We start from the raw sequence: 22144 nt of genomic DNA, 5'->3' as shown, positions 1-22144 counted from the left end.
ATTATATGTTAGGTAACAAGATAAATCTTAGCAAATTTGAAAAGATCAAAATTATATCAAGCATCTTTTCCAGTCACAATCAATAATAACAGAAATTTTGGAAAATTCGCAAATACATAGAAGCTATACAACATGCCCCAGAACAACCAATTAAAAGGGAAATTTAAAATATCATGAGACAAACAAAATGGGAACACAACATGCCAAAACTTATGGGATGAAGCAAAAACAGGTCAAAATAAGTTTATACCAATAAACACCTACATCAAAAAAGAAGATCACATGTGGTGATTCCAGTTACTTGGGAGACTGAGGGGAGATTCATTTGAGTCCAGGAGTGTAGACTGCATGAGCTCTGATCATGCCATTGCACTTTAGCCTGGGTGAAAAAGTAAGATTCCATCTCTTAAAAACAAAAATCACAAATAAACAATATTTTGTCTTTAAAAAATAGACAAAGAAGAAAACACTAAGCCCAATGTTAGCAGGAGAAAATGAATAATAAAGATCAGAGCAGAAATAAGTGAAATAGAGACTAGAAAAACAATACAATAGATTAACAAAACTAAGAGTTTTTTTAAAGACAAAATTTACAGTTTTTATCTAAAGAAAAACAAAAGACTCAAATACATAAAACAATGTATCAGCGAGGAGACATTACAACTGACATGAGATAAAGACAAAAATCACAAGAGATTGTTATAAGCAATTATATGCCAAAATTGGATAACCTACAAGAAATGAATAAATTCCTAGACACATACAACCTACCTTGACTGAATCACACACACACACACACACACACACACACACACAAACAGAAAATCTGAACAGACCAAAAAAATCTAAAACAGGCATTAAAAAAAAAGATGCTTTGGAATAATAAGTAAAGAGATTCAATCAGTAATAAAAATTCTTCAGCTGGGTGCAGTGGCTCAGGCCTATAATCCTAGCTCTCTGGGAGGCCAAGGCAGGCAGATCAACTTGAGGCTGGGAGTTCCAGACCAGCCTGGCCAACATGGTGAAACCCCATCTCTGCTAAAAATACAAAAAAATTAGCCAGGCATGGTGAAACATGCTTGTAATCTCAGCTAAGCAGGAGGCTGAGGTACAAGAATTACTTGAGCCTAGGAGGCAGAGGTTGCTGTCAGCTGAGATTGCTGCACTACACTCCAGTCTGGGTGACAGAGAAAGACTCTTGTCTGTGGTGCGTGGGGAGTTGGGGGGAGTCTTCCAACAAAGAAAATTCCAGGACCTTATAGTGTCATTGTTGGATTCTACCAAGAATTTAAACAACAGTTACCTGGGATAATGCCTATGTGACATAGTTGAATTTCTACCCCACCCTAACTCTGCTTATCTTTAAGAAACAGTAGAATGATTTATAATCCTTTGGATATATACCCAGTAATGGGATTGCTGGGTCAAATGGGATTTCTATTTTTAGGTCCTTGAGGAATCGCCACACTGTCTTCCACAATGGTTGAATTAATTTACATTCCCACCAACAGTGTAAGAGTGTTCCTATTTCTCCACATCCTCTCCAGCATCTGTTGTTTCCTGATTTTTTAATGATCGCCATTCTAACTGGTGCGAGATGGTATCTCAATGTGGTTTTGATTTGCATTTCTCTGATGACCAGGACACGTGCACACGAATGTTCATTGCAGCACTGTTTACAATAGCAAAGACCTGGAACCAACCCAAATGCCCAACGATGATAGACTGGATAGGGAAAATGTGGTACATATACACCATGGAATATTACGCAGCCATCAAAAACGATGAGTTCACATCCTTTGTAGGGACATGGATGAACCTGGAAACCATCATTCTCAGCAAACTGACACAAGAGCAGAAAATCAAACACCGTATATTCTCACTCATAGGCGGGTGTTGAACAATGAGAACACATGGACACAGGGAGGGGAGCATTACACACTGGGGTCCGTTGGGGGAAAATGGGGGAGGGACGGGGGGGTGGGGAGGTGGGAAGAGATAGCATGGGGAGAAATGACAGATACAGGTGAGGGGACGGAAGGCAGCAAACCACACTGCTATGTGTGTACCTATGCAACAATCTTGCATGTTCATCACATGTACCCCAAAACCTAAAATGCAATAAAAAAATAAAATAAAATAAAATAAAATAAAATAATAATTATTATTATTTAAAAAAAAAAAAAAAAAACAGGATGCCTGTGATAAAAATTCTCCTTGCAATCAGACTGGTTAGAACCAGAACTCTTTGTTCTGAGGCTGGTTAGAACCAAGATAGCCAATTAAATGACTTCAAAAAGGCCTCAGGCTTTATTATAATATAATTTCTATACTTAATGACGCTACCTTCAGTGCCATGACAGTTAACAGTTGCTGTGACAATGATCAAAAGAAGCCATAAAAGAAACAACAAGGGAGGAAGCACTCCATTTCCAAAAAGTTCACCACCCATTTCCGAAAGAGACATTAATATCCTTTCCCTCGTTTTTAATGTCTACCCCATGCATTAGAGATACCCCGTATTTTAACCTGCTTACCACTGCTAGTCAAGAAGGTGACTCACGAGCCATCCTCCCACTTCTCAATTCCATGGCCACCAAATTAAGTTTGCACTGCTTGAAACTTACTTTCAGTTTCCTATATTTGGTTTCATGACACTGAACAGGGAAGTGCTCCATCTTATAGGGGTCCAGCCTTGTCAGTAAGAAAACTGGTGACCCAGCATGAGACCCTGGACTAGATGGTCCACCTCCCTATTTGGGATGCCCCTTATCCCCCTGGAGACCCAGCAACTGGCTGACAGCATCAGCTGACAAAGAATATACGTTTGTCCTGACTCTTGGTGCCAGGGATCAGCTCTGAGAAATGTAATATATAATTGTTGTAAGGGAGTAAGCAGGCAGACAAAGGGTCATAAAACTGTACTGGAAAGGACCCCCTGAGCAATGTCTGACAGGATATTTGCCCAGGATTATGCCCAGGTTGTGCATGGCGACTCCTGGCCCCACATCATTGTTCCATCCTCAGTAAATGGCTCCTTACATCCTGAGACTCCCTTAAGTATCTCTGCAAAGTTGAGAAAAGAACTGAAGGGTGGTTATGTCCCAAGTACAGGGCCTGCAAAAGGCTCTTGAAAAGATGAGTGAAGAACTGAAGGGCTGACAGTCTAGACTGCAGGATCAGGAAACAACTTATGGTAAATTGTGTGTGTATGTGTGTGTGTGCGTGTGCATGTGTGTGTGTGTGTGTGTGTGTCCTTCTCTGTTTCTCTCTGTTTACTCCTCTTAGTGTTTGTTCTCTTATATCCGTAAAAACCATCAACATATCAAACTGCCTGGCTAACCTCTGCCTCATCCCCCTGGTGGATGGGCTGTGGCTGGCTAGCATGCCTGCCAGTGTCAGTCCATGTATCTTCTGCTGGCGTGCTCCCTCCCTGTCCTCTCTCCATCCAGCTGCTTGTGCCTTCTTCCACTGACATGTTCCTCTTGACATCTGACCACCTGTGTGTCTGCCTGCTAGAGTCTTGGGTTTTTATAAGCCCAGGATGGGGATGTGGCAGGCCCGTGTGGTCTTGGAAAATGCCAACATTTAAGCGTGAAAGCAGGAGGCCTATCTTTTAGGGGAAAGAAGGCAGAGCTTGTTGCTCTAACCTGGGTAAAAAAGTTGGATGAAGGGAAGGCCTTCAAGTATATACTGATTCCAGGTACTAATATTCCATCTTACATACATAGCACTAGTTGGAGAGAAAGGGGCATGTTAACCTCTGACAATAAACACGTCAAAAATGGCACCATCATCTTAAGGTTATTAGAGACTGTAAGAAAACTAGCCCAGGTGGCAGTAGTTCATTGCCACCGCCACCAGAAGGGGGATGTTAAGGTACTTAAAATAATACAGCCAATCTAGTGTCAAAACAGGTGGCTTTAAGGAAGTTCACTTTCCAAATGCCACTTTTGCCTTCTTTCCTGGGTCTTGATTTTTTTACCCTGTTTTACTCTCAAAAGGAATGGAAAAAAGCCTCCAAATGGGGTTATACCAAAATTATTGGTTAGTCAGGATGGCTAATAAGCCCTCATGGACATTTCTTTTCCCAAAAAGTTGCCTTGCCGATCGTTAAAACAAAAACCATTCTAACACTCACTGGTCAGGAGGCCCTTTATAACTGGCTTTGCGAAAGAATAGCTACCCGAAACCTCATGGAGCTAATCAAAGAGGTGGTTGAGACTAACCCCATCTGCTATGTTAATAAGCTTAATATCCACCTCATGCAGTGGGTGGGGAGAAGGGAAGGGAGACCCACTCATCTGGTTTAGTACCAAGGTAGACACCAGGAAAAGATCGGCAAATCCATTTCACAGTTATGCCCAGAGGCTCTAAAAACTTATATACCTCCTGGTTCTTACTTATATCTTTTCAGGATGGGTAGAAGCCATTGACACCCACACTGAAGTTGCATGTGAGGTGGCAAAGGTCCCCAGATTCAAGCTGCTTTGGTCAATCCAAAGCAATAATGGACCAGCATTTATAGCTTTCATTACCAAGGCTGCTTCTTGGGGCTTAGAAATAAAATGATCGTTACATACTACTTGGAGACCATAGTCTCAGGTGAAATAGAGCACACCAACCAGACCCTTACAAGGAGTTCAGCCAAAGTAAGCCAGAAAACCCATCTTTCATGGATTTCATTACTCCCTACAACCTTGTTAAAAATAAGAAACACTCCAAAAGGAAAAGTCAAACTGAGCCCTTATGAGCTAACATATGGCTGACGCGTCCAGGTCTGGTATAGTAACAGGAGATCCTCAGAAACATGAACAAAATAAAATATGCCACCGAAATCAGAAAATTAAAAGAGACCCTTCAGGACTATAGGATTCAAGGATTACTGTCACCATCTTACCTAATCCTTTATCTTTTCCAATCCAGGACTGGGTTTCGTTAAAAACCTAAAAGCAGAAAGATCACAGGTTTTTTAGAACCTAAATAGACAAGACCATATCTGGTAATTCTCACAACTAACTCTGCCTTAGAGTTACAGCGAGTGGTACCTTGGGTCCACCACACCCAGATAAAGGCAGCTGGAACCTAAGGAAGAAACTCCCACTTCCTGAACTAAAGCACTCTCAGATCTGAGGTTCCTGTTCAGAAGGATGGACAAGAAACCTCAAACAGATAAGTTACCTTGCGCCTGCATGTACTTTCTGCCAGGAATTAATCTACTTGTCTTGCTTGTAGGTACTCTCACCTTTGCTCTTGGAGTCACCTTGTTTCATCCAGAGCCTATGCCTGTTTTGAAAACACGTGATATCAAGGACAGTGAAGTTAGGGTGCCTAATCTGCAGATAAGTCAAAATATTTAATTGTTTTCCATCCCCCTTTTGCTTAAGGAATAAAATGGTGATTCGGCTTATTCTGGCTGGTATCAGGATAGTGGGCAGTCTCCTCGCCTCATAGGGAAGGTTCACCTACAATGAAGTTACCCTCCACAGCTTCAAAACAGTTATAGAAACTCTAGCCTATAAGACTGGTGATGGACTTACCTGCCTCATAGTCTCCCTGGACTCACTAGCCAACATCATGCATGATAACCGTCTGGCCTTTGATGGCCTCTTGGCAAAAGAAGTTAGGGTGTCTGTAGTCACCAATTCTTCCTGCTGTGCTTGGGTAAATAATTTCAGATAAATAGAAAAATACATTAAAATCGTCCACAATTGCAGACCAAGTGGCTGCACCAATTTAATCAGAAGAGTATGGGCCCTCAGGAAATGTGGAAAAATTATAAAACAGGCCATCCCTAATCTCCCATGGTTCTTGCCCTTCCTGGGCACTTTAGCTGTCATCCTACTTCTCTTGACCTTTGGGCCCTGTTTCTTAAACCACCTTGTTTCTTTTGTGTCTAAGCAAGTTGAGGCCATATAGCAATATGACCAGCTAGGCTTATACACAGGAGATAATTAGACCTATTTAAGACTAGCTAGGGAAACATTCACTCCTCTAAATGGGTCCAATATCAACACCCAGATTTAGCTTAAAGAAGTTATAAATGATTGACCTTCATCCCTTTGTGCCCCTCAAGAATGAGGAATAAATATAGAGAAAATGAAGAATTTGTTGCACAGTGTAATGGCAACATGACATAGCTAAATTTCTACCCAGCCTTAGCTCTGCTTAACTTTAAAAAACAGGACACCTATAATAAAAAAATTCCCTTTGAATTTTTTACCAGCTCAGACTGGTAAGAACGAAGATAGCCAATCAAATCTCTTCAGAAAGACCTCAAGCTCCATTATGATCACATTTCCATGCTAAACAGCACTGTGACCGCTGACAACCACCATGACAATGACCAAAAGAAGCCGTGAAAGGACAAAAGGAAAGGCAGCACTCAGGTTCCAGGACATTTGCCTTCTATTGCCAGAAAAGACATGGATATTCCTCTTCTCTCTTCTAATGCCTAACCCCTTCGTTAGAGAAATCCTATGTTTTAACACCTTCACCCTTCCCCAGTTGAGAAGTTGAATTGTGAGCCATGCTTTTACTTCTGAATCCCATGGCCACTGAATAAAGCCTGCACTGCTTGACACTTTGTTTCATGTGTTGGCTTTGTGACACTTGACAGAGAAAGACCCCATCTTTTGGGGGACCAGCTTTGTCAGTAACATAGTTAATGCCAATTCTCTACAAATTTCGTCAAGAAATGAAAGAGAAGGGAACACTTCCAAACTCTGATATTTTTCTGATACCAAAGCCAGACAAGGACATTACAGAAAAGAAAACTATAGGCCAATATCATTAATGAGCATGACGCAAAAATCTACAACTAAATACTAGCAAGCTGAAATCAGCAACACAGTAATGGATCATTCACCATAATCAGGAAGGATTTATCTCTGAGATACAAAAATTATTTGACATTGATAAATATGACACACCACATCAGCAGAATAAAGGACAAAAATCATATGGACAAAAATCAACTCAAAATGCATTAAAGACTAAACATAAGACTCGAAATTATGAAACTCCTAGAGAAAAACATAGGAGAAAAATTATATTACATTGATTTGGGCAGTTTTTTTTTTTAGATATGACCCTAAAAGCATAGGCAACAAAAGCAAAAGTAGCCAAATTTAAAATTTACATCAAAATTTGAAGTGTCTGCACAGTAAAGGAAACAATGAGCAGAGTAAAGAAAGCCTACAGTTTGGGAGAAAATGTTACAAGTCATACATCTGATAAGAGATCCATATCCAAAATCTATAAGGAACTCAAACAATTCTATAGAAAGGAAACAAATACTTTGTTTATAAAATGAACAAAGGACCTGAATAGACATTTCTCAAAAAAGACATACAAATGGCTATTAGATACATGAGAAAATGCTCAACATTACTAATCATAAGAAAATGCAAATTAAAACCACTTCACACCTGTTAGAATATCTATTATCAGAAGACAAATGATAAATGTTGGCAACGATATAGAGACAAGAGAATCCTTATACACTGTAGGTAAGAATGTAAATCAGCACAACCATTATGAAAAACAGTTTGGAGTTTCCTTAAAAAAAACTAAAAATAGAATTATCATATAACCTAGCAATCCCACTATTGAATATTTACCCGAAGATTTGAAATCAGAATGTCAAAGATATGTCTGCATTTCCATGTTCACTGCAGCACTATTCACAATAGCCAAGATATGGAACCAACCTAAATGTCCATCAAGGGATGAAAGGATAAAGAAAATGTGGTATATGTACCCTATGGAATACTATTCTGCCTTAAAAAGGAAAGAAATTCTGACAATTGTGACAATGTGGAAGAAACTGAAATAGCCAAACACAAAAAGCAAAATATCATGGATTCTCACTTAATGTGAAATCTAAAGTAATTTAACTCATAGAAGCAGAAAGTAGAAAGCTGACTACCTGGGGCTGAGAGAGGGTTGAGAATGGTGAGATGGTAATTGAAGGGTACAAGCCTCTTAGAAAGAACAAATATGATTTCGTTTTTTTGAGATCCATTGTACACCATGGTAAACTTAGCTTATAACTGACTACTGTACATTTCAGTATTACTAAGAGAGTACATTTGAAATGCTATCACAAAATAATGTTAATACTTGAGGGGATAGATATTAATTAGCAAAATTTATGTATTCCACAATGTATTCCAAAATTGTAACATACTTTTTACTCCCTAAGTATATTTAAGTATTCTATGTGTACTTATAATCTGTCAATATAATAAAAATCAAATACCCAAAACTACAAAATCATATTCAGGTCCCCCAGATTAGACCAGTTAAACTTAAATCTTAAAATACAAACAAACAACAAATACAAATTCTCCATTATTTTTTAAAAATAAGTATCTTTTTAAAATGTCTCATTTTATCAGTTTTATAGCAGCAATAGCATGATGCACATAAGCTTGAGTATCTCTTATCAGCTTTCCCAGGAGAAGGATGGTAGAATTAAAATCCCATGTGACACACTAAGAAATAAAAGGCACAACTTAGAATCAGGGATAAAAATTCAAATGGACTAGATTCTAGGACTAGATACCACCTAGAAAATGTGGCAGACATTAATGTTTCCAGTTAGTGCCACTCTGCCTTGTGAAATTACCTGGGTCTTTTGGTGTGCTGGCTACTTCTTTGTAAGTGGTTGAGTAAATTCATCATCTCAGTGTCATATGAGCTCACTGCTGGCATAGTTTCAAGAAATCTCATTATTTTTTGATGTCTATGATGGATTAAAGATGAGAATATTGCTGGCCTAAGGGTTCGTTAGCCTTGCCTGTCATATTTGTCAGCTACAAAGCAGCTCTGCTGAAGGGTTAGGAGGGTGTTTGGGAGAGTGGGCCATTAAAACACAGTTCCATTACTTACACTCAGTTAGACTGAGGAAATGGAGGGTAACAAGTGTGAGAGTTGCCCCATGGGATCCATTTTCTTTGTTACATACTCTAAAAGAAAAAATCAAAATGACAGCAGAAATGGCAAGAAGCTCTCCCAATATGGGATGGCTACATCTTGTAATTTCTCACTGCGGGTGAAAAGTGCTTGTTTGGGTAACCTCACAGGCAACTCTGGAAGTTACGTGGCCAGGCAACATCCTGCGTGATCAACCCCAATTCTTACAGTGAACTGAACTTAGATTGCTCTCTAGCCTCTTAAAGGCGGAACAAGCCTGTCTGAAATCCTAAGTCCTAGGGACAAAGGCTATCAGCACATATTGAGATAACTAACAACACGTTGTAATTGAAAATATTCAAAATATTCTCCAAGATATTTTAAATGCCTAACATAATGATAGTAAAAATGTCTAATGTTGTAATTTTTAAGTAGATTTCATGTTCACAAGATTTCCTGAATGTTGTACAGTACAAGGTAAAGCAATGAACATTTGCAATGTTACCGAAAAATTAACTACCTAATTCATGGTAATGCCTTCCAGGATTATTTCTCTTGTGCTCATGTAGGAGGTGCTACTTATAGATCAGCCTATCCAGGGATGTAGAAACCTGTGGAAATTTCTTCCCTGAAGTCCAATATACCCATTTACTGCACCAAGTACCCTACTAACTGAAAAAGATACAGTGGTGAAAAAAAAATACCAAGTCCATTCCTTACTTTCATGAAGCTTACAATTTAATATGGTGACAGACATTAAACAAATCTTATCCTATACATAAATATTTTTTGTTTGTTTAATTCACTTAAAAATGTGTGGGTATCTACTAGTAAGAACGCATTAATAGTTCTGGATGCTACAGATATGACAACAACACAATCCTTTTGGCCTGCATGATGCTTACAGTTTTTTGGGAGATAAAGATATGCAAACAGATCATTACAATACTTTGTAATACATCTAGGACTTTGTCTCATTCAAGGGAGTCCCTTCCCCTTTTGCTTCTGCTTCCTTTCCCTTTTCTCTTTCTCTTTCCTTTTCTCTTCCTTTCCCCACCTTCCTTTGTTCCTGCTGTTTAATTATTACAATGCTAGTATATACCAGGGACTAAATACTAAATGAAGTTCAGATAGAATCAATTGGCTGCTTATTATATGCAAATTATAATACATGCATTATTCACTCCAACAGTTCTCAGAATGGTATTATTATTCCCATTTTATAGAAAGATTAAGTAACTATCTAAAGAGTCAAATGGAAATGCTGACTTTTGAGCAAAGATCTGTGTAACCTTATCCACTATATAACTAACTACATAGGAGATCTGTGTTAGAGTGAGATATTTTTCAAGGAAAAAATAACCATTAGCCAAAACTGAATAAAGAGAAATTATTTCTATAAAGTGAAAATATGTACACAAGAAAAATTAAACTTGTCACTTAATTTATTAACATTGTGTCCAAATCGATTAAGTAATGATAAACTGTATTTTTAAATAGTGCAGTATAAAACCTTTCATTAAGTAATACTATAAAATAGTGTGTATATGTGTAGGTACGTATATCCACACACATGCAATTTAAAAAACTTAAGAAAGAATATTTCTATCTTTAAAATATTAGTTCTGGGCTTAGTGGAAGAATTATTGGGAGTCACTAATTACACCAAAAGCAGTGGTTGTAACAGGGCAACCCTGAGAAAGTATGACTTTGGATGAGTGGTGGCGAGGGCTTGTGAGACATCACCACCTGCTCTGTCAACTCCACATGCATATCCAAGAGGGTGGATGATTGTTGAAGGATTATGTTTTTTGCTATCTTACTTAACATGGAAGCCACTTGAAAACACATATCAGCTCTTTCTAAGCCAAATGTTCAGCTTGAGGTAGTCACGCTAGTATAAAATACAATGCCTAGCAGCTCATTCAGGGACATTAGAGGGAAACAATGCCAAAAATGAACATCAGGAGCCATGGCTCCTCCTGTACTGCCTCTGAGTAGTCTCCATAGGTGTCAAGTGAATGATTTTCATTTCCTGACACATTTTGCTTCCAAATTAGTAACTTAACTGTGTGCTGGGCTTAATATCTAGGTGAGGAGTTGATAGGTGCAGCCACCTATCACCCACCAAGACACAAGTTTACCTGTGTAACACGCCTGCACGTTCTGCTTTGCTGAATGCAGTGTTGGTAGGACCGTAATGAAGCCAGATCATTCTTACGTATTTAAATTCTCAGAAACACCAAAGCCAAGCATGTTTCCCTGCATGCACCGTGTCTCCGGCTTATGAAACGACTCACTGGCTCATTTGCAGGGATGTGCACATCCAATCCACAGCACAGGTCATTCACACCTTCTCACTTCCACAGACTTTTGAAGGGGAACTGTTCTTTACTCAAGGGAATAATCAGCTGCCTAGAGTCCCCAGGATAAGTAAACTAAAATCTCTGCCTTAAGGCCTGTTTGGTAGACAACAATTGTAAACAAGCTCAGATTTGTACTCCTCATCCTTCTGAGACATGTAATAAGTAATTCAAAACCTCCAAATTTGATTTTATACATTCAGTGTCGTAAGAATTTAATCTTATCATGTCAGTCTCCAAATCAATCTCCCTAACACTTTGTTTTGTCCATGCACTACTTGATGAAATGTGTTCAATAATGTATCACATCTGCCCTCCTTACCCATTGCATATACAACTGCTGGCTGCAGGGTAAAGTCCACAGTCTAGAAAATTAAGGAAAAAGTATTGATTCTAAATTCCCAGAATTGTTCCCATAGTATTTCTCATGAGTTCAAAGATTCTAGAGTAAAAAGACCATGACTTTTATTTCTTTTGAATTCCCAAGTGCAGTATCTAGCATGGTACCAAAACATAACGTGTTTTCATTGGCACTTGAGAATATTTGTCTCTTTAATATTTATTATTTATTTTTCATACATTATTTTTGAGGACTTCTTGTTTCTGTTTATTTATTAAGTTTGGGGTACATGAGCAGAACGTGCAGGCGTGTTACACAGGTAAACTTGTGTCTTGGTGGGTGATAGGTGGCTGCACCTATCAACTCCTCACCTAGATATTAAGCCCAGCACACAGTTAAGTTACTAATTTGGAAGCAAAATGTGTCAGGAAATGAAAATCATTCATCCAAGAATTTTTAAAGGAGAAAATAATATATTTTAACATTTATCTATGCTTACTCTGTGCAATACCGTGTTGTATTGAATTTTTTTAATTCACTTTTAGCTACCCATACTTTTCTAAGAATGGAAACATGTCTGTTATATTTTGCACTAGGAGAGTTACTGAAGCTTAAAATTTTCATAACAGAAACATTGTCTTTTGCTTTCCCTTAGACAATTCAGCTGCTTCTTTTCAATACGATATGGCCATTACACTTTTTAAGAGCCACGGAACTATCCCCTCAGGAATGTTTTTCTCTTACTTTCTTCACCCTAGCACTTTCTTATCTCAGAGGAAAGGACAGTCAAGGTTTTCTATTTACATTTTTCATACTGTATAAATTCCCTGCATTTTTTTCCAATGGGCACAACCTGTCTCCTTCCCTTTTATTAATTCCTCCATTAAAAAATGAAAACTTTTTAAAAACTTGAGTATTAGGTTTTTAAATTTATTTTTTGTGAAGTAAAATAAACATTTTAATTACTCAGATAATACAGAAGTTAAATAGAATGATGAAGGAATGTAATAAATGACTTCATGCTGAAAAATTCATATGCAGATAAAATAGCAATATTTCTGAAAAAGTTTACATCAGGAAAAAATAGAGAATTTGAAAATACAGTGTTAAAGAATGAAAGATGAAGATAAATTCTTTAATGCTTTAATTTTTAGAATAATTTTCACAAATTAACATAACCGGAATAACTGTTGGATTTTATACTATGTTAATTTGAAACATAATCTGAATTTTCAGTACACTTGTGAAATTACTATAAAAGGCATTTGATATAATATGGAAATGTTTTTCTATGAGTCCATCTTATTTATGAATATAATTGATACTGGATACAGTGGGCATTTAGCAAGCTTCTTGGAAATCTTGACTGTAAGACAAAATGCTGAGCACTAATTCAAAGACAAAGATAAATTAGCTACTTTCTAAACTTGGGGGTCATTAAACCCAGTGGGGTCATTAAACCCAGCGAGGTCATTAATTTTTAAATAACAGAGTAGACAAATAAATAAATGTATAGATAAATAATTTAAAACTTTTTCTCCTCTTTTGAATTTTTTCCGTAAGTTCTACACGTTACATGGATAATACAGCATGTAAGCCCTAAGAACTTTGATTCACTTTTTGCAACTTATGCCCAAAAACTGTTTATTCATGGCATCTCAAAAGGACTATGAAAACAATACAAATTAAGTCACACAATTATCTGCATCTCTAGTCCAAACTCATTGATTAAAAGCCAAGTGGTTATTTATCCCAACGGATTAGGAAATGATCATTCTGTTTTTTTGTTTTGTGGTTGCAATGGTTTTATAGTTATTCATAAGACTCCAGAGAATAAACATTTAATAAATTTTCATTCTCACATTCTAAAATTTATACTTGAGTAGTAATAAGAGGAAGATTATTTTTCTTTCATCTTTAAAAGTTATATTTTAAATGTATATGGTAATAGAGTGAGATTATTAAAATGCCACATGAAATGTAAAAACTATACAAATGGTAGTAGTAGCCAAATTACTCCTGCAAAAAGGAAAATATTGCAGCAATCCAAAACAAAAATTTAAAAAGCTTTAATATTAGGATTTAGATTCTACTTCAAGTTGTCTTAATGAATAATGAGGGTAATAAAGTGACCCTTAATATACTCAGTGACTTTTCATCAATCACTTCTTAAAGTATCTGTAACAACAAATTGCTAGCTTATTTCTAATAGCAAATTGTTGTTTGAAGGATCTGGCACACACTGATAGCATTTTAAAGCAAACATAACTATGAGTTACTCCATATAGAAGATGTGGATCATGAGTCATGAGTCTTGTGTACAGTCAACATCGATGGAGTTGGGAACATTAGGTTGAGTAAGGTGATTGATACAGCAAAAGAAGCTTCTATATCTGGGTGAGTTACATCCTGAGTTGTGTGAAAAATTTACAGATGGAGCTCATTAAAACTAAACCAATCTTTGAAAATGTCAAGGAGATGGGAATAATGTCAGAAGACAGAAGAAAGACCAATAAGACTATCTTAGTGATGTAAAAAGTGGATATTTGACAGTGACCTTCCCCCAAAAAATACTATGATAGATTGTCCAACTGATGTTCTAAAAATTTAGTAAAGAACCCACTCAGTTGTCACTAGAAGCACATACAATTTGCAAGGCATTCCTGATAACTTTATTTTCTCTTTCGTTGAGTTTATTTCAAAAGCAGAGACTGATTAGTAGGTTTCACTTGAATCTTTGGGCTCAGTAAATTAGTGGAAAGATGGTAAGATTATCTACCATAATATGCTGAGCAGAATGAAGTTAGACACTTTTTGCAATAAAGATCATATATTAGTACTGGTTGAGAAATAAGATACAGGATTTCATGAAGTCGTGTTTGAGATCACAAGTCACTGTTCACAGAACTCTGTAGTTTAGCATTATGGAGTTGAAGAAGTGAAACATTTTTCTGTGGCATGCAGATGAGGTAGCAAATTATAGATTATATTTCAGTTCCATTGAAATCAATATTCTAAAAAACTGGCCCATAAATGCCATTCCTGACACAATTTTAAGCTAGTTTTCCTTTTCTAAAATGAGTATTTATATATTTATACATTTTAATAAGTTTAAATCAAATGTTCGTTAACATTTACAATGAGTTAATTTGAAAATAGATTTAGAAGCCATCCTGCTGTCAAAATAGCATCATCTCTAAATATTTTTAGATGATTTTTGCTCTTTTCTACTAGTTCTAACTTTGCTAGAAGCTAGAAATGATCAAAAATACCTCTGTGAGATTTGTATACAAATTTCTCCTTGGTCTTAACCCCAGAACAAGTTACAGACTTTAGGGATCTATAGGGTACTGTAAGAGGTTAAACACTCTATAAAAATGGGAAGGGTTAATTAACAGAGATCATGAAGAGCACATAAGAGTTTGATGACTGGTAAAAAAAAAGTGTGGAAAATTGTGCTTCATAGTAAAGCAAATAAAGCAAAACATTTACACAAACCAGCCCTAATTTGATCTGTATCTGAAATACAATGTCATCCTTTTGATTTTTACTTGCTTGGTTAAATTTCATTAAACAAAATATATAAGCATTAACAATTTCCTGAGGACCTCTGTCACTTGAGAAATGTGTAACTATAAAAGGACTAAAAAATGCACAATAATTAAGCCCAAGCCAATTACATCGAAATAAATTTGTTAAGTCCTCTCACCTTTAAATTACATAATAAACACATCCAATAAATGCCTGTACACAAATCAAGCTTTTTAATTTTATTTTTGTAAAAAGGGCACTTATTCCATTGACTCAAATTTATCAGCTTACAAAAACAACAAAAATGCTAGACATTAACCAAATTTAATTTGAAGTTTATCTCTCCAAGTCTTTGTCAAAGAATATGAACTCAACTAGTAATTTGCACATGTGCCTAATATTCTTACCTGTTGCTCTGGCTGTGATTCAAATGCACAGTAAGTAATAGGATTGGGCTCACTTTTTTGATCTATAAGACTCTGAAAATGTCAAGACGTGAAGCCTGAGTTTCCTTTGCCTTTTGTCTACTTCAGGTGAGATAGGATAACTATCCCTCTGGTTTTCCGTCTGGTATAAGCTGAGCATTAGAGAGAATACAGAGCAGTTTGAAGGAGCTGTTAGAAGTAAAGCTAGAGAGTGATAAATAATTTGTAACAACTGGAGTAAAGGATCATAGTTCCTTATAAATTCCCTTTAAGCAGCCATCCCAAACTTTTGGGCTCCAGGGACGGGTTTCACGGGAGACAATTTTTCTGTGCATGGGGTTGGGGGTGGAGGTGGGGTAGAGGAAACGTAGAGTTCCACAAGGAGGTTCAAGCACCTATGAGAATCTAACAGGAGGCAGAGCTCAGGTGTTAATGCTCCCTCCCAGCCTGCTCATCTCCTGCTGTGCAGCCCTGATCCTAACAGGCCACAGACTGGTACCGACCTGTTTACCAGGACTGGGGACCCCTGCCTTATAAGGGGTCCAAATAGCTTTGTCCTGGTAAACAACCTATAAGGACGTAACATGTGCTTCCTAAAGTCATGCTTGCTGTCTTAAAAGACATGGATGAGAAGAGCTGAGAAGAGTTAAGAAGAGGGATGGAAAATGGCAGAAAGTTTAACTGCATCAAGAATAATAAATGAACAATTTTATGAAGATTTGATTTATTTTCACCTTAACTGAAGTGACACTATTTGATTACTTTCTTTTTCCAATCACTTATTATTTTCTGTCTTTGCAATCACTCCTGTCATTGTCTTACAGTTATGTTTATTCTTTTGTGTTTTCCAGTTTTGATCCTTGGATAGCTTCTTGTTTCACTTCACTTTCTTTTCCTATGGAATCTCACCATGCACATATTTTCCTATTTACCATTCCTTCCCAAATCCTGAAATTCTTCTCTTTTGCTTCTGTACATGCAGAGCATCATTTACAGAACCCCTCAACCTGTTCTTTGAACATTGATTTCACCTTCTTGCTCTGCACAAGATCTGACTTTGCCCTGAGAACACTGCTTCCTCTGGGACACTCCAACAGTATCTATTTTCTGTAATACCACTGGGCTGTAGGGATAAGGTATTTCCTCATTTCCACTTTTATAACATACACTTTCCCCTTTCAGTGGAAACTCTTAGGTCATAAGTGTATTCCCACTCCTTCCGATTACTGCTGTACTCTACTGAACCCCAATGATTTCTGAGGAATATCATTGTCATTATTCTTTGAGAATTCAATATATGTACAAGTGGGTTAGTCTCAAGCACTCTGATCTCCCATTTGCTTGAATTCCTTTTCCCTAAAGAGCTTTTCTGGCTCATTAATTTATCCACTCACTCGTTTGGTCATACTCCAAATTTTGTTATTAGCACCACCCAAACCTTTTTGATATGCAATTCCCTGCATCCTGCCCTCTGACAGCCCCTCCTGTCTATCCAGGTCCCTCACTCTACTACTTACCCTACTCTTCTGTAGCTGAAAATCTATTGTCAATCTTATTTATTCCCCTGTATATACTATTTCTCTTGACCATCTGTACTTCCGTGGTAATCTCTTGGCAAAACTAAAATCCTGGTTAAATTTGTCTTCCATTTATTCCATGCCTGTATCTGTGCAGCTGAATATCATGAAGAAAAAAATTTCCAGCAATACTAACTGTTAACTCCTTAACTTGATGGCTACAAATGCAATGTTGGCTCTAATTGCTCCCGGTAATCACACTACATTTCAGGAATTCAGGCAGTCTCCTACTTTCTTAGGTGAGTATGCCACACATCTTTTCTTCAAATCTCCAATAGCTCCTCTCCTAGCTTCACATTTCCCTGATAATCTGGTTTCTTGCTTTGTCAAGAAAATTGAAGAATTCAGAAGAGAGTTTCTATAGTTCTCTCAACATAATCACCCACATTTCAGCATCTGAACTCACATGTGCCTTACCTGATGATACACAGAAAAATATTCATGACCCTATCTAAAGCCACTACCACCATTTTCATACTAGATCCTATCCCCATTGCCTCATCAAGAACACATAAAACCCGAAACTATGAAAATCCTGAAAGACAACCTAGTCAATAGCATTCTGGACATAGGAACTGACAAAAATTTCATGACAAAGATGTCAGAAGAAATTGCAACAAAAGCAAAACTGACAGATAAAATCTAATTAAACTTAAGAGCTTCTGAACAACAAAACTATCAACAGAGATCAAAGCAGACGGGAGGCAGGACTAGATTACAGCTCTCACTCAGACAGACAGAGCAGTGTGCGGAGGCTTGTATTGTGAACTTTGGTCCAGAACAACTGCAGGAATAGATTAGGAAGGCCAAGAGAATATACAGACCCTATGAAGGAAGGAGATTGCTCCTGCAGGACTGGGAAGACACTCCAAATACTGTGAGTGCCTAAACTGTGGAAGTGGGCAAGGGGATTGTCTGTCCCAGAACACACTCCCACACTGGGGAACCTGAAGGTCTGGATTACAGGAGAAGATTCTGACCTTATCTGGAGCTGAGTCAATTTAGAGAGCTGGGAGAAATACGAGGGTAGAGAAAGCAGCTGAAAATGCCCTGTGCACTAGCTGGGTCCCCAAGCAAGCTATTTCTACACTGCCTCCCAAGTGTCCTTGGGGAAGGCAGCCAGAGGCACTGGGAAAAGGCTCCCAGGAGAAGAAAACCTCTAGCTGAACTTTGTTAACAATTTGAACTGATGGAGAAGTCTTTTGGCCAGAACTTGGGGGAGGACATGAATTCAGTGTACAGACTCCACAGGCAGAGGAAGAACAAAAGCCCTAATTGCTCTTGCAGCTAGGAGGTGGATAGCCCGGGGCAAGTTCTCACACCTGCTTGCTCACTGCCTGGAAACAGACTTCATGCTGTTGGGAGAGGCATGATGGGAGTGAGACTGGCCCTTTGGGTTGCATGGGACCTGGGTGAGGCCTGTAACTGTTGGCTTTTCCCCACTTTCCTGACAACCTGCATGACACAGTATAGGCAGCCATAATTCTCCTAAGAACATACTTCTATTGACCTGAGAACCTCATCCCCATATCCCAGAGCACCTGCTGCAAGACCCACCCAAGGAAAGTCTGAGTTCAGACATGCCTAACCCTGCCCCCACCTAATGGTCCTTCCCTACCCACCCTGGTAACTGATGAAAAAGGGTATATACTCTTGGGAGTTCTAGAGCTGATGCTGTCTTGAATACGCCACCTCCAGGCAGGAGGCCAACCAGCACAAAAATAGTACATTAAGTAAACAAAGCCAAAGATCCTCACAGAGTCCATCTTACTTCCCTGCCATCTTCACTGGAGCAGGTGCTGGTGTCCATGGCTGAGAGACCCATAGACAGTTCACATCACAAGACTCTGTGCAGATAACCCCCAATAGTAACTCAGAGTCTGGTAGACTTGCTGGTGGCTGAAAGAGAGATAACAATCACTACAGCTCAGCTTTCGGGAAGCCACATCCTTAGGAAAAGGAGGAGAGTACTACATCAAGGGAACACCCCATGGGACAAAAGAATCTGAACAACAGCCTTGAGGCTTAGACCTTCTCTCTGGCAGAGCCTACCCAAATGAGAAGGAACCAGAAAACCAACTCTGGTAATATGACAAAGCAAAGATTTTTAATGCCTCCCAAAAAATCACACTAGCTCACCAGCAATGGATCCAAACCAAGAAAAAAAAATCCCTGATTTACCTGAAAACGAATTCAGAAGATTAGTTATTATGCTAAATAGGGAGGCACCAAAGAAAAGTGAAGACCAATCTAAGGAAATTAAAAAAAAAAAAATGATCCGAAAAGTAAAGGGAGAAATATTCAAGGAAATAGATTGCATAAGTGAAAAAACATTCAAAAGTTCAGGAAACAACGGATAGAAATGCAAAATGCTCTGGAAAATCTCATCAATAGAATCAAACAAGCAGAAGAAAGAATTTCAGAGCTCTAAGACAAAGTTTTTGAATTAATCCAATTTGACAAAGACAAAGAAAAAAGAATACAAAAATATGAACAAAGCCTCCAAGAAGTCTGGGGTTATTTTAAATGACCAAACCTAAGAGCAATGGCATTCCTGAGGAAGAAGAGAAATCTAAAAGTTTGGAAAACATATTTCAGGAAATAATCAAAGAAAACTTTTCTAGCCTTGCTAGAGACCTAGACATCCAAATACAAGAAGCTCAAAGAATACCTGGGAAATTCATCACAAAAAAGATCATTCCCTAGGCATATTGTATCAGGTTATCTAAAGTTAAGATGAAGTAAAGAATCTTAAGAACTGTGAGGCAAAAGCACCAGGTAACCTATAAAGAAAAACCTGTCAGATTAACAGCAGATATCTAAGCAGAAATCCTACAAACTAGAAGGAATTGGAGCCCTATCTTCAGCCTCCTCAAACAAAACAATTATAAGCCAAGAATTTTGTATCCAGCAAAACTAAGTTTCACAAATGAAGGAAAGATATAGTCTTTTTCAGACAATCAAATGATAAGAGAATTTGCCGTTACCAAGCCAGCACTGCAAGAACTGCTAGAAGGACCTCTAGGTCTTGAAATGAATCCTGAAAACACATCAAAACAGAACCTCTTTAAAGCATAAATTTCATAGGACCTATAAAATAAAAACAATAAATAAAAAACAAGGTATACAGGCCATAAATAGCATGAGGAATGAAATGGTACCTCACATCTCAGTACTAATATTGAATATAAATTACCTAGATGCTCCACTTAAAAGATACAGAATTACAGAATGGATAAGAACACACCAACAAACTATCTACTGCCTTCAAGTGACTCACTTAACACATAAGGACTCACATAAACTTAGGGTAAAGAGGTGGAAAAACATATTTCATGCAACCAACACCAAAAGCAAATAGAAGTAGCTATTCTTATATCAAACAAAACAAACTTTAGAGCAACAATAGTTAAAAAAGACAAAGAGGGACATTATACAATAATAAAAGGCCTTGCCCCCAAAACGGGAAAATATCACAATCCTAAAAATATATGCACCTAACATTGGAGTTCCCAAATTTATAAAACAATTACTGACAGACCTAAGAAATGAGATAGAGAGTAGCACAATAATAATGGAGACTTCAGTACCTCACAGTCTCCACTGACAGCACTAGACAGGTCATGAAGACAGAAAGTCAACAACAACAACAACAAAAATGGATTTAAACTATGCCCTGGAACAAATAGACTTAACAGACACATACAGAACATTCTAACCAACAGCTGCAAAATATACATTCTATTCAACAGCACATGGAACTTTCTCCAAGATAGACCACATGATAGGCCACAAAAAAATCTCAATAAATTTAAGAAAATTGAAATTATATCCAGCACTCTCTCAGCCCACAGTGGACAAAAATTGGAAATCAACTCCAAAAGGAACTTTCAAAATCATGCAAATACTTGAAAATTAAGTAACCTGCTCCTGAATAAGCTCTGAGTCAAAAATGAAATCAAGATGGAAATTTAAAAATTCTTTAAACCGAATGACAATAGTGACACAACCTATCAAAACCTATGAGATACAGCAAAGGCAGTGTTAAAAGGAAAGTTCACAGCATTAAAAAGTCTGAAAGAGCGGAGAGTCTAAGGTCACACCTCAAGGAAATAGGAAAAGAACAAACCAAACCCAAGCCCAGCAGAAGAAAGGAAATAACCAAGATCAAAGCAGAACTAAATGAAATAGAAACAAAAAAAATTACAAAAGATAAATGAATTAAAAAGCTGGTTCTTTGAAAAGATAAATAAAATTGATAGACCATGAGCAAGATTAACCAAGAAAAGAAGAGAGAAAATCCAAATAAGCTCAATTAGAAACAAAACAGGAGATATTACAACTGAAACCACTGAAATACAAAAGATTCAAGGCTACTATGAACACCTTTATGCACATAAACTAGAAAACCTAGAAGAGATGGATAAATTCCTGGAAAGGTACAACCTTCCTAGCTTAAAAAAGGAAGAATTTGATCCCTTGAACAGACCAAGAACACTCAGTGAGATTGAAATGGTAATAAAAAATTACCAATGACATAGAAGTCCAGGACCAGACAGATTCACAGCAGAATTCTACAAGACATTAAGGAAGAATTCTTCCAATTTTATTGACACAATTCCATAAGATAGAGAAAGAGGGAATCCTCCCTAAATCATTCTATGAAGCCAGTATCACCCTAATACTAAAACCAGGAAAGGACAGAACCAAAAATGAAAACTATAGACCAAGATCCTTGATGAACATAGACGCTAAAGTCCTTAATAAAATGCTGGCTAACCAAATCTAACAACATATCAAAAAGTTAATCTATCATAATCAAGTGGGTTTTGTACCAGGGATGTTGGGATGATTTAACATACACAAGTCAAAAAATGTGATATACTACATAATCAGAATTAAAAACAAAAATTGCATGATCATCTCAATAGATGCAGAAAAACCATTTGACAAAATGCAGCATTCCTTGTGATTAAAACTCTCAGAAAG

At 37.5% G+C, this 22144-nt stretch overlaps 1 long non-coding RNA gene across 1 annotated transcript in view; it reads right to left on the bottom strand.

Annotated features, from left to right (window-relative positions):
• The window catches only part of LOC141583451 (uncharacterized), a 62277-nt gene extending 56168 nt beyond the window's left edge, over positions 1–6109 (bottom strand). The window contains exons 1-3 of the long non-coding RNA XR_012516063.1: positions 5816–6109; positions 5567–5659; positions 5182–5286 (exon numbers count right to left, since the gene is read on the bottom strand). This is a non-coding gene — a long non-coding RNA (uncharacterized LOC141583451). The remainder of the gene's footprint in view (positions 1–5181; positions 5287–5566; positions 5660–5815) is intronic.
• Between the last annotated feature and the right edge of the window lie 16035 nt (positions 6110–22144).

Source organism: Saimiri boliviensis, chromosome 1, assembly GCF_048565385.1.
Source record: "Saimiri boliviensis isolate mSaiBol1 chromosome 1, mSaiBol1.pri, whole genome shotgun sequence".
Lineage (NCBI taxonomy): Eukaryota > Metazoa > Chordata > Mammalia > Primates > Cebidae > Saimiri > Saimiri boliviensis.
This window is presented reverse-complemented; position numbering and strand designations above follow the sequence as displayed.